At 37.8% G+C, this 14169-nt stretch overlaps 1 protein-coding gene across 2 annotated transcripts in view; it reads right to left on the bottom strand.

Moving 5' to 3' along the window:
- The window catches only part of LOC106892695 (bifunctional heparan sulfate N-deacetylase/N-sulfotransferase 4), a 102904-nt gene that overhangs the window by 71613 nt on the left and 17122 nt on the right, over nucleotides 1-14169 (bottom strand). The window lies entirely within an intron of this gene.

The following is a 14169-nucleotide window of genomic DNA, read 5'->3' as shown; positions in this document are numbered from 1 at the left end:
AAATCAGTGTTACTGATGTTTGTGATCCTTTCATAAGTCTCACAATAGTTGAAATTTTTGGTTTTTCTCTGTTCTCACATATAGGAGAACACTGGCAGTTAATATTTAAGGTGATTAAGTTTCTAGCATGTAAGAACAGTGATGAAAGCTAAGCTCACCAGTACATTAAATGCTTGCATAGTATTTTCTCAGAAAAAAAAAAAGATGCGCAGAAGGGTTGGGGGAATTTTTTTTTGTTTGAAAAATATTCCTATTTCAAGGCCACTCACATGCATTTTTGTGGCAGGTGAAAAGTGGCATACTGAGTCAGTAAACTTTTAAATCTAGTTGCTTTTGATTTGAGTCATTATAGGTAGTATTTTTCTCTCAAAATATTCCCATTGAAAACTGGGCAGTGACTTGCAGTTTAAAGTATGAATCCATGTAACTTTGAATCGTTAAACTGAGAAAAATGTTCAGCAAAGTATCAACCTTTTAATTATAGGTGTCTACACTAAATTTTCACTCATTTCTGAAGTGAGAGGTGGTATTACTCTCCTAGCTGCGGGGGAGTGCCATAATTTTATTTTATATGGCAATAGCTGTTTAAAATCATAAATACCAGATTGTTCGGATAGGTTTTACTTGGCTAATGCTCTGCTGCCCAAATGGGATTGTTTGACAAGGTGTACATTCAAATCCTGAAAAGAATTTGCAACTGTAAGATGAGAATTAGCTAAAAGACAGGTGGTATTTTTCCACTGTGGAAAAATCTTCCTTATTCCTCAAGCTCTCTGTGGGCTCTGCATTTCCCCTTCTTTATCCCATCTTTCCTCTGCTGGAGTGAAGCCCACCTCAAACCTTTGCTGCCTGAGGTTTTAGCACTAGCAACCAGCCACTGGAATTACTAGATGTGAACACAGGAAGTTCCATCTAAACATGAGGAGAAACTTCTTGACTTTGAGGGTGGCAGAGCACTGGAACACTCTGCCCAGAGATGTGGTGGAGTCTCCATCTCTGGAGACACTTAAAACCCGCCTGGATGCCATCCTGTGCAACCTGCTCTACCTGAACCTGCTCTAGCAGGGGGGTTGGAGTAGATGATCTCCAGAGGTCCCTTCCAACCATGGTAATTCTGTGATACACAGGGGCTGGTTGGCCAGGCCTCCGAGGTAAACCATAAAATAATGGTAAAAGAGTAATAAACTCCCTTTCCTAAAAACAGTTTATTTTCTCCTATGGCTTAGTCCACTGTAGTATCAGCTACCAGTACATGAGGGAAGAGAAGGGAATTTCCTCTTACCCTTCCGGAGAGATATAGGTTGAGCGTAGGTAATTTTATATTCAGGTCTCAGCCAAGATCCTGATCTTTGGAAATTTCTAAACCTCGCTTCAGCGTCATCCTACACTACTGAAATCAATGTGCGTCGTATCAACTCAAAATGTTTCCTTATGTTAAGCAAACAAATGGCAAGGTGTCACTAGTCTGAGGCTTTGCCTCTTGCTGCTGAGCTTTGAGATGTACCTGCTGCCTGAAGGCTGGGAGTAAATCCCCGCTGGTCTTTACCACCGAGCTGCTCCATAACATCCACCTTGCAATATTTATAGCAGTGATGGGAACCTTTTATTTCCTGATAATGTACTGGCAGGCATGTTCCCAGTTACAAGAGAAATAATAGTGAAAGCATATGGGAAGCCTTATTCCCTTTCCTAATAACAAATACGGTGGAATTACACTTTATAATACCACAGACATATTTGTTTATGATGCATATAAATCTTGGGATACATTACTAGGAGGACACACGCAGAGTTTTTTTATTAAAGAATTCACATTCTGCAGCTGAACCTATTTTTTTTTTTACATGGATTATTATTATTAACCATGCAGAGCACAGCCTCAGCAGTTCACACTTATGCCTGGAGCCCCACTAAAGATTCGATAAATTAATAAGATTATAGAGTATTTAGTCTCTATTAATTATAGATACATATAGACTAATGCTTATTTACCCATTTATATTCAATGAATTTCCAAATATTTGTGCTAATTTGTTGAAAAACCTACAGTAAATATTATTACACAGAGGGTCTTCAGTCTGTATAGCCCTTAGGGATTAAATATTACTGGGAAATAGCCGTGATCCCGGGTCCTCTTTGATCCTCATAGAATCATAGAATGGTTAGAGTTGGAAGGGACCTTAAAGATCACTGAGTTCCAACCATGCTGCCATGGGCAGGGACACCTCCCACTAGACCAGGTTGCTCGAAGCCCCATCCAGCCTGGTCTTGAACACCTCCAGGGATGGGGCAGCCACAGCTTCTCTGGGCAACCTCTGCCTCTCAAAGTAAAGAATTTCTTTCTACTATTTAAGCTACATCCCCCCTCTTTCAGTTTAAAACCATTACCCCTCGTCCTATCACTACAGTCCCTGATAAAGGGACTCCCCAAGAGTCCTCTCCACTCATCCCTTGGGCTTCTCTCTCATGTTCTTCTGCTCTTTGCTATGCTGCTTTTCACCCCAGAGGTGGCCAGCTGTGGCCTCCCCCCTCTCCAAAGCCCCAAAATCACAATCGGAGTTGCTCTTGTTGAGAATATTTTTGACGCCAAACCCCCTTGATATTGAAATCAATCAAAACTGAAACAATCCTGATCTTGGCATTGTATCTACACTATTAATGAGCAGGCTAATGTACAGACCTCCATACTTCAAAAGAGTTTAAAAACCTAGGGAATGGACAATTATGCTGAGATTTACTCTGTTAAAACAACTGGATCTCAACCAAAAAAGCACTTGTGCTTTCAAGAATCACTGACAGTTTTAAGAGCCAATATTTCATGAGTTTCAGGGAAGGCAAGCAAATACGGTATGCTCTCAAAAATGTGAATTCAAACATTCTTTATACAGCCTTTACTTGAAGGTCTGATGTTTTGGGGTGAAAAACATAGGTTCTTGAAGCCCATGGCTTTGATTCAATCTGATTCAATCAGGCAGTTCTAGTGTAATATTGATACAACTTTTAGAAATTGCTTAAATGTTGATATTTTAGATTTAACATGTAATGTAAAAGTTACATTAATAATTCTGGCTTTTACATAAAATGAAGAGGCAGTAAAAACCTGAAATATCCATTTCATAGGATATTCTCATATTAAAAAAGTCTCTTGACAGAGTGTGAATTATTTGCATTTTTTAATTTCTGGAAGATCAGCAATTCCAAAGCTACATTTAATTATGATCTTTTGGATATTTTTTTTTAAATATTCTTCAAACTGTCCACTTTTCCCTTAGCCTGCTGGAGCAGACGAGTTGGCAGATTATAATTTTGTTTAAATCACATTCAGTGGAACATTCTGCATTTAATAAATCAACATTTTGCCATGGGAAACTGTTTTACTGGAGCAGTCCAAGTTGATTGAGTAACAAAAATATAAACATATTCCCCTGCCTTGCCGCTTTACCGTTTTGGAAGGATTTTTCACCAATTTAGTCCAAGGGGTTGGAAGGAAAGAAAACTAAAATTCTAATCTTTAAATCTTTGAATGTCACCATGCCTTGGTCAGACAGTATTGGGAAGTAGGTACTAATTTAATATATATAATTAAAAATAAATGCAAAAATGCCAATTAAATGACTACATCAATTAAAAGAATTAAACTCTCTCAGGTAACTTATTCAGCCTTCTCCAATCAGAGATTAAAAATAGGGTGTATGTCATGTGCCAGATAAACTGAGTGTGTATCACGCCATAGATCCCACTTCTGTTGGGGTGCTGTCTGGATGAAAACGTGAACAGCAGATTAAGAGTGCTGGTAGTGTGAAGAAAGAACAAAAATGTAGGAAAGAGTAAGGTTTATATACAGTTAGAAAAACTGTCGTGGCTTGGTAAATGGTATTTACAATTTTTCTCCTGAAAGAAGAAAAAAAATTACTCATCTGTGGCTTTATTTCCACAAGAAAATAAGAAAAATTAACATTGAGGTGATATTTTGCTAATAGAGTATGTTTGGGGATGGGGAGGCATTAGTTTCTTCCAGGTGAAAGTTAAAACAGGTGATCACTGGTTCTGTTTTTCTAAAATGAGCCAGAGGTGGGATAATGGCTTTACTGTTCAGATTTAATGGCCTTAGAAAGGAACGTGCTATTCTAACCTTTGCTAGCTTGCCATAAATCTTAGTGATAATTAAACAAAAAAGATTTTTTTTTGAAAGGAATGCAAGATTTAGGAGACTCTGTCTCACAAAAAAAAAAAGAAAAAAAAAAGAAAAAGAAAAAAAGAATTTAACTCAACTTCAAGAATTTCAACTTGTTGAAACTTTTTTTTTTCCCAAACTGCATCCATTCCATGCATACTTTAACCTATTCACAGAACAACACCTATGAGCTCTATGGCCTTGGACAACAGACCTGGGTAAGACAAACTCTGGAGTCTGAACGGCCAAAGTCACTCCTAAAGAAACTCTAAGATCTGAAGGACAACATGTTGCGTTAGTAGTCTTTCTGTGCCAGCATTAACTGGAAATACAAGAGCTTTTTGTCATATGCTATACTAATCAATGATAAATGCTGCAGTTTTACATCAGAAAACGTTAATATATGCAACGTGTTGCAGTAATTCAAATCCTAATGAACAAAAACACTGTTCAGAAAGCTCCAGAGTGTTTTTACTAATTCACTGGTATGAAGGAAATGATGAATAACTTATCCTTTCATTTTCCTGTTAATTTTGAAAATGAAATTCTATTAATGTAAAACAAGAAAAAAAAGTTTTGTTTTGTGTTCATCCTGACATTTCTTGAGAGGAATTCTTAACTTTTATAATATATTCTGTATAAAATATCGTAACTCGACATTAGACTAGATGATCTCTGAAGGTCCCTTCCAACCCCTACCACTCTCTGATTCTATGATTATAATTTCTCATATTTAATATTTCTATAAGAAATTTAGAAATTTTGTCCACACAAGATGACATGATAAATCACTAAATAGTCTTATATTATAGTAATATAATGGCCCATGGGAGTGAAAAATTATTTCGTGCTTTTTTTGGAGTAATGTATTAATAGCAATAAAATATATTTTAATGTACCTATTGTAGAACTAGCAAGTTGGTTTTTTTTTTTTTTTACAATGTCATATTTAATAGTAAAAGTAAAAATGTGAAAGAAATATAATTTTAACAAATTAAAACACACTTACACTCTAAGGTCCTGTGCAGATGAATTTTTTAAAGAGTTAGAAACCTTGATTTTAGGACCACTGTATATTCTGGCACAGAAAGAAGAGACATTGTAAGGAGAAGTATTACGTTATTAGGACAATGTTTCCAGGATAAAAGATTGCCATCAAAATTAAAATATAGTGTGTGGCTTACTCTCTGTGGGTGAAGATGCTCTATGGGCCCATAGAATTAGCTGAAACTATAATGTGTACTTGACAATACAGATGGATGAACCAGAGGTCAGTACAGCTGGTGCAGTCCTAACTTGGTGCGCACAGATATTAGCCTTATTCTAGAGACTGACACCTGGAAAGTCAACCATCTGCAGTTTCTTACCATCATCCTTTGAAAGTCCTAGAGATGCTGTGTTGCCAAATGGTCTGGTATAAAGCAAGAGACTGATAGACACCATTTGGCACCTAAAACTCCCAGACATGTACCTGTTCACAGCCACTGGCAGAAGTTATGATAGGTGTACCTACCAGACCTTCTTGAGAGCCCCATTAAATGCTAGCAAATAATGAAGGGTTTAGCCGTCACTTGCCATCGGTGCTCTTGATTTTAAACTGGAGAGCCTTGATTTGTGTCTCCACAAAGGGTTGGAGAGTTGTCATGCCAATGGTCATAGGTCAAAAGCTCACCATCAGGTCTAACTTGTCGGCATCTGATGGAAAATCACAACGTGTCGTATAGTGTTTTATTACAGCTCATGCTTTCACAGCAAAACCTGAAAGCTTTGCATGATTTTATCTTCTTTTGCTTGGCCTGTCACCAGAATATTATCTGGTGACATAAACATAAAAGGCAGGATGATTTTCTCATCAAATTTGATTCTTTCTGTGTGTGCTTATGATCATTGCAAAAAAACTCAATAAACTCTGATGCACAGACATCCCCTTCAGCAGTGAAATAACTGTATCAAACTGTCACAATTTCAAATGTTCAATGAAATCATTCTTTTTTTTGTTTGTTTATTTATTGAAGTAGCTACACACAGACCATACGATATTTCCTAAATAAAATAGTTTCTTGTGAAGTGAATTTCTCCAGATGAATCGATGCGTTTGTATGCAAAGCACTATTCTCCAACAAACTCTGCTGAAAGCAATATATGACTCATTCTAACTATTCCAAGCTCTGCATGACTCATGTTGAACGATGGAGTCGGAAGGTCATTTGTTCTTATGTCTCTGTAAAAGTATTTGGACTCTGTGTATGTCCAGAGGAAAAGGAAACCCTAATGAAAATTGTCCAGCCCTTTGGGGAAAACCTAAATCTTCCCGCAGATGAATGCACAGCTCACGAGAAGCAATGGTCACATGCTAGATTTTGACCAAAGGCATTGTATTCTGCTTCTGATTTACTGGTTTTGAAGTTCACATGCTGGCATGTGATGTTTACCTTAGGAATGATAATTAATAAACAATGACCATTTACCAGAAAGTAATTTTGCAGCCTACAGGGACACCAAGCCCAATGTTAAAGGTGCAGCTCTTACTAGGCTCTTATTCTGCCCTCTTTGTAAGCTGGAATTTGGTAACTTTTATCTAAAAGTCCTTACATTAATCTGCCTGAATGAAAAGAAGACAGGTGGAGATGTATAACATTAGAAGTAAAAGTATTAATTGAAGGAGTCTATGGGCATATTTACAGAAGAGACAAAGAAGGTCATAAGATTTGAAATAATTTGTGTGAATGTGTGCATATATAGGTATATGGATAGATTGATTAATTGATTGATCGATTGATCTAATAATTTGAAACCAGACAGAGTCAAAGAGTTATTTTCATTCTACATTATGATACGGGGGTGGGTAGAAAATGCCTAGTTAATTATTACTAAATATTTTAAGTTTCAAAGTTCTTCTTTTCTCTTTGAGATTTTCTCTGTTATGTCATCTATTTGTCCATCCTTCCATCTATTTACACCTTTTCCTGAGCATTGCCATTTTCAAATCATTTGAATAACGCTAATGATGTTAAATTGAGCTTTTGCTCTAAGTGTTGTTTCTTCTGCTCACATTTGGATGACAAAGGCATATTTAAAATTACTTAAGTAACACTGCTACTAAAGTAACTGCATTATGTATGGCATTCATGGTAATGTGTTTATTGCTGCATCAAGTGCTTTTAAGGCAATAATTATGACTGCTCTTTAAGTCTGCATTGGCTACCCTTTCTAGAAAGATATTTGATCATTTCATGAGTGTTCTTTTGCTATATAGGAAGCAATTGTTATTACTTCTTTTTAACTAATATGCATTGTTTTAAAACTCAGGTTAATGGAGGCCTCTTGAGAGACTGATATAAAGCAGCCATGGGTTTTGGTTCCTACGGATTCCCTAAATGTTATGAACATGGTTTAAAGTAAATTGAATGAAGCTAAATTAAATTGAGTACCATATATATCCTGGAAATATACTCCAGCATGATACAACCTATGACTTCAGAATTATTTTGGAGAAGGGATCCAAGACATCAGTACAAATCCAGAAAATTAATGGAAGTGTAAACAAAGGAATGTGTCACAATACAGTAATTCTGAGCACAGGCTGTGAGCACTAGATATTTCTGAATTAGACCAATAACTAAAACTGCCTGTCCTTTCTGTATTTTAAAAGATATTGCATTGTTTTTTAAAATTTCAGAATTGTTACTATTTTTCAAGATTAATTTCTATCTTGTTCTTACAGTTAGTTAAGAAGCTGGAAGAATGAAGGAAGATTTTTCTCTCTCTTTTTTTTTTTTTTTATAATTTTGCTTGCTTTGTAAAAGATTACACTTATTTTCTTGGAAAAAAAACAGTTCAGATTTGTGATAATTCTGTGATGCTTGTACAAACAATATCAAATTGCACTGCTTGGAGTCTTGTAGCCCTGCAGACAAAAAAATCACCATGCCCTCTGGGACAGAAGAACACCGAATGAGTTTTCAAAAATTCAGGAAAATCTCGGTTAGACCATGTGGTAGAAGTACCCTTTTAATGAGTGGGACGCACAGAAGGAACATAATTGTCTCAACTAATGAAATGAAACAGCTAGAAAATTAGAGTTGCCAGAATTTGTTGTCTGGCAAGACCATATAAAACTCTGTGAAGACCTACCATATCTTCAGTGGGAAACCTGGCAGATGAGGGAACCCCAAATCTACTATAATTCAGGTAGGGTACACAGATAGACAGTTGATCTGCCAGGCTCCCAAGGAGGAAAATAAATTTTTTGCTGATGGCAAAGGAATTGTTTTTTTTAACTACATCAGTACTGAAATTCTGAATGAAAGGACAGGCTTTATTGAAAGAAAAAAAGTATGGAATGTTTCGTGTGATGCAGCTTGACAAGGCACTTGAGCAATATTCAACACTCAAATTATTGCAGAAAGAATTGGGTGATTCAAGAGACCCAAACAAGGAAAATATTGAATGAGCTTTCATCTCTGCTGAGGCAGAATGGACTGGACACTCCCATTTTTAAAAAGATTGTCTGATTATTAAATTTTTCTTACAATACCTTCTCAGCTGCTTTTTAAATTCATTTTTAAAGTCTTTAAGAGCATCCAAAAGTGGGAACTCCAGAATTTCACTTCATTGTGTTCTTCACTGCCACCCTCAAGTGCTTTAAAAGGTGATGTAAGGGCAACATGGCCTATAATGACTAATGCTTGGCTGTCTCCTCTGTCTTCCTAGGCTCATACATCTTCTAGTTTTAGTTTCTTGCTGTGTTGTTCATTGGTGTGGCTACTTTACTGGTAGGAGAATTTTATTATAAAAAGGCTGTAGGGATGAGTATTATATCTTACATTATCAGCAAGGAAGAGATTGCTGTTTGCAGCTTATGCTGAAGAAAAATGCTGCAAATGAATGAACGATAAAAAAAGTTTCGTTTCTAGTGCCTATTTAGAGCAGCAGGAGTTTAAAATTCTCCTTCAAGCACTGTGGATTTTGGAGACTGATACATTTGGAAGTAACCAGAGGCAGATTGAGTTATTGGGCTTCTGTAACTTCCGTCATAATGTTCCCTACAGTTGGGCGTGAGCATAGGATAGGTATAAGAGAGTGGAGCATTCAGAGAAACTCTTCAGAAACCTGAGTTAGAAATCCAACTACCCACGATAATCCTCCCTCACTCTCAATTCTGGTCTGCTGGCAATGCTGGCAAATTTCTACAGAAAGCTGGTGTATTCTGTGAAACTAGGTGCCAAATGCTGCAAAAGGATGTAGAAACATGTTTTTGTCTGTTGTTTAATAGAGCTTCCCCATCCACACGCCTGGTTTGGGTCTGTACCACCAACTCCAAAGAGCATGAGAAGTAGTGCATCCCAGCAGAGCTGAAGCAGGAATGAGCATTACTCTACAGCAGTTTATTAAATTCCTTCTTTCAAAGGGCATATATAGGCTTTTCATGGCCAGGGAGGAGGGTTTGCCCACAGCAGCACAGAGAGATTTACCCACCCTGTGCCCACCTGCAGATTTGTACTGACTGTGCATCTGCCGTGTCTGGTGATGTGGCCCAGACATTTCTAATTATTCCACCTGAAAGCAATTGTCCTTGCAGAAAGATCAGAAAAAGCATATGCTGGAGAGATTCAGTTATTGAGCTCAGCCTCCTGCTGAGCCAGTACTCTTTAATTTGGAATTATCAGAAAAGATGCAACTCCAACATGAATTCTTGCCTTTAAAATACTAAAATGAGGAGGAAATCACAGCCATTAAGTGCTCAAGGCATTTTAATGACAGTGAAGGTCAAAGACAAAGTGCAGACCTGTGGAAGTGAGGAGGCGTCAGGGACTAACGTATTTCCACTGAAGTAAGTGGACTGAAGCTTAGGGAGGAAGAAGAGGGGAAAATGCAGATGGGCTATTTGGTGCTGCAAGGAGAAGGAGGGACTGCAGTCAACAGTAACACAAATGACATTTCCAAGCATTGTTCCATCATTTTATAGTACCTCAGAAAGCACAAGGATGCTCCTGCCCTTATAGCAGCAATTAGAGGGAATACAGAAACAGGAGGTGTAGCTTTTAGAGAAAGGGGCTTTGTGATATGATGGTGCTGGGACCAGCAATTCTTTTTTTGATTATCAGCTCCAGCTGGGAGAGTGGGGGAAGAGAGGGAAGCAGGTGGCTCCTGAGTGGGCCCACCTGGAGGAAGGTGCTAGAAGGGAAGCTGTGCTGCAGTTCAAGAGCTAAGAGGCTGCTAGGAAGTGAAGGACTAATGTTGTTTCTTTTATTTTTTTCACTTATTAAAGAGTAAGGGCCTTAGCTTGCATTGTGAGCTTACAGGGTTAACAATAGAAAACATATTTGTAAAAAGTGTTGAAAAAGCCGTGGTCACTGCACTGAGCTCTTCCTGGGTGAGTAAATATTGTACTAGTTCATACTATGGCAAAAAAAAACCTGTTTGGGTAATGCACCTCTGTGTGTTTGTGCAGTTAATACAAAGCTTTAACTTTAAAGTTTCTTCTTCTTTCTGTATGGCAGTCTCAGACACAGCATAAACAGACTTTTCTAGGTTTTTTGGCTAAATCAGTGATGCTAATGTTCCTGGACTTGTTGTGTGCTGGGAACCAATATAATTTGCAAGTACACGAATTCAGTAATTCTGCAAATTAACTGATGAATTCTTGAGTCTTTTGCTTTCTAAAATCAAGCAGTGAGATAATACACGGGCAGGAGGGAAAGGGAGAAATTCATTTGCAGAGGCTTGCTAGGCTCAAGATAGATCTCTGCAAAGCTTGGGAAAATAGCTTTCTGTGGCTCTGCTGAGTTCCTGTTTAATTACTTAGACAGATATGACCTTGCGCAACTTCTATAATACAAGGGACTAGGAGATCTTTTGTGGTAAACAGAGCCCATAATAACTCCATTCTCTAATCTCCGTTCCTCTAGCCAATACCACACTTTATAAAAACTATATATATCCCTGAAGTGCCTAATTGAGAAATGGCTTTGTGAGGGGATAAAAACATTTGAGTTGCAGGAAGTAATTACACAGGAACAGTGTTGTCTTTTTATTGTTACATACAAATACTGTTATCAGAAGACTAATTTCGAGTCATGTGTCCTTTGGGTTGGCAGTTATTATACGTTTGGTCACTGGAAATAAAGGCCTAAGAGCTGTAACGGCGTGATATTATTTAGCTGTGTTTGTCATACTGTTTAGGAGGTGTGTAACTGGTCATTTGCAGTTTTCTTGCACACATCTTGGAATCTGACATGTGTGAAAGCATTCCTGAGGGACATGGGTGTGTGTGGCACCTTAGGAGAGCCTGACAGAGAGCCTGTGTAACTCCACAAAGGGATCCCACACTGTTTGTAGTGACAAATGCTAAGAACTAAAGGAATCGTAGAAATAGTGATGTGGTGTAACAGAGTGGATTGTACCGTGCTGAGAAACTGTTTCATAACAAGCACTGCTCTATATGGTTCTCTTGCTTTTGAAAGCACCATCTAAATAACAAATATTTTCTTTTACATTGGGAATGCTTATGTTTTAAACTTGCATTGCAGGAGACAGGATGAAGCGAGTTTTGAAGTGCATGGAATTATAAATATGGACTGGGGGGGGTGGTTTGGCTTTTAGTGAGTGGTTTGGGGCTTCATTTTTGGTGGTTTTTTCTTTTTTATTTGGTTAGTGTTTTTGATCCTAACTGTACCTGGAATATGCAGTTCAGGAAAGAAAGAAGATGGTCCAAATTCTACCATGTTCTTGTTGAACAACATACAGAAGAGCCTGCGCTAATCCTTCTATCTATCAGAGCCATTGCTACTTCCACATTATCATACCCTTACAGGACAAGCACAATCTGCCCCTAAACCTCACGGTACCTTGGTGTGTCGGAAACAGCCTTTCAACTGCTGCAAAAATGCAGCCCTCTCTGAGCAGCAGGCCACAGACACTGCTTGAAAATGCATGGCAATGCTTTGACATCACTTAAATATCAGCCTCTTAAATATTATCTCCCTTTGCTATTTTTGCCTTTCAAGCAAAGAAACTGCTCTGCCTTGAGGCAGACCTATTGGTTCTTAATTGCCTCCTTCCCCAAGTGACTTGGGAGATTGTTCTCTAACTGGCTGTAATTATCCTTTACTGTAAACTAACCAAAGTACACTCTGATTTCGGTGTTATGTTCATTAGCAAGCCTCCTGTTTTAAATGTTAATGTATTCTGGAAAAGTCCATTCTATAAGAATGGACTGATTTGTATAGCAACTGTTTGCGAAATACCCTGAGGAATAAATCTGTACTGAGTAACTGATTTGAAGTGAAATCCACGATGCTAAGGGCAGAATATCAATGGATGGTCAAGTTGCAGAGTTGATTTACGTGTGAACATTGTCTAAAAGGGAGGTAAACTTTTTATTGTGTCCAAAAGTGTTCAATGTGAAGGTTAGTTCTGAGCCTGTGTCTGCAAAAGATTTCTCCCCATGATAGGTGCTTTTGGCATAATTTATTGCTTGAGGTGAAGAGCTGACTTATGAGTGGCACTATTGGTGGTTTTGTGATGGAAGTGGGCTTCTAAATTAGCACTGGAGAAGTGTGGGAAGAATGAAAGCTTCTCTTCATACCTTGACTCAAACATAATCCATAAAAAGAAGACTCACCACACATTTCTTTAAAAAATAATTTAAAAAAAAATCTGAATCCTAACAGGTGCTTTCTCTTATTATTTTCAAGATATTCAGCAGTATGGACTGCTGGGTTTTCAGATGGGTAAATGTGTGCAGCATATAAAAGTGATGCTGGATGCTTTTAACAGCTACTGTTCTGCCATCCAGCTCCTACTCAAGCCCCTGAATCTGGAGTTTTCTGCTGTGTCTCCTATAATGAGCAATGAAGCACAGCTGCTCTGCCAGCCACAGGTGGAAAGGTTTGCCTAGTAATGTTGTCGATGGCTGGATAATAAAGGAGGTAACTCATTTATTTTCTTCTGAGTGAGATATTCCAGTCAAAAGCGTGATTTGAATTTACGAGTGATTCTGTGTGGACACTCGTCTTATAATAATAGGGGCTCTTTAACCAATGTAGAATATTAGACTTCCTTAGTGGAGCAAACCACATCAGCAAAAGATGCTCTAAAAAATGTGCAGGCGGAAAGCTATTGCTGAAAAACTTGTTCCACAATTGCCTTTTCAGTTAATTTCCTCTTGTATATAAGCCCTTTCTCGGAGCATTTTACCATATATTTCCGGAGAGAGAGCACTTGATCACTGAGCTTGTGCACAGCGCTCAGATCTCAAGACACCAGGCACTTGGAGTGCACGGTGCTAGAAATCAGCCCTGATGAGCATTCATACGCCTGGTTTAGCTAATAGAATTATCTGAACTGTTCTGATGTGCAAAATAGTTTTAATAGTACATGAGACTATTGCTTTTTCTGGGTGTTTTGATGTCTCTCTTAATGAGCTGGATGAGGAGGCAGATGAATATAGATGTTGTAAAAGTGGAAATAAGAATTAAGAAACAAAATAGAAATCTGTTTTTAAAAGCAAAAGGCTTGCTTATTGCTCATGAAAGCATCGGGGTGTTTACAGGGAAAAAACCCTCTAGAATAAAGGCCTGACAATGTGATGTTGTATGCTTAGGAACTTCAATTAATCTCTGAATCTGATCATTCCCATATGTTGAAAATTTCAAGGAAATAACTGTCATGCTACTGAGTTCTGTCTATTCTTTCTGAGTTGCATACGTCTTTGAAAATTACTCAGAATAAATCTAATGCTGGGTCTGGATACTATAGACTATGAAATTAAGTTTGAAAGAGCTACCAAAGAATAGTCTGAGGGCTTTTTACCATATCAGATGGTTATGACATTTGCTGAAGTGTAGACCATGCTTCTATCCTGTCACTGGTATCTTTAAATGCTTATTTGCTAGTCTGCTAATGAAACTTATCCTGTTAATTTTTGTAAATCAAAATGTAGCTAACTTTTTCAGTTTTTTTTTCCTTTTGTTCTTTTTAAATATAGTGAT

Source organism: Calidris pugnax, unplaced genomic scaffold, assembly GCF_001431845.1.
Source record: "Calidris pugnax isolate Ruff unplaced genomic scaffold, ASM143184v1 scaffold42, whole genome shotgun sequence".
NCBI classification, from domain to species: Eukaryota; Metazoa; Chordata; class Aves; order Charadriiformes; family Scolopacidae; genus Calidris; species Calidris pugnax.
Note: the sequence above shows the minus strand (reverse complement) of the source record. Positions and strands in the feature narration are given on the sequence as shown.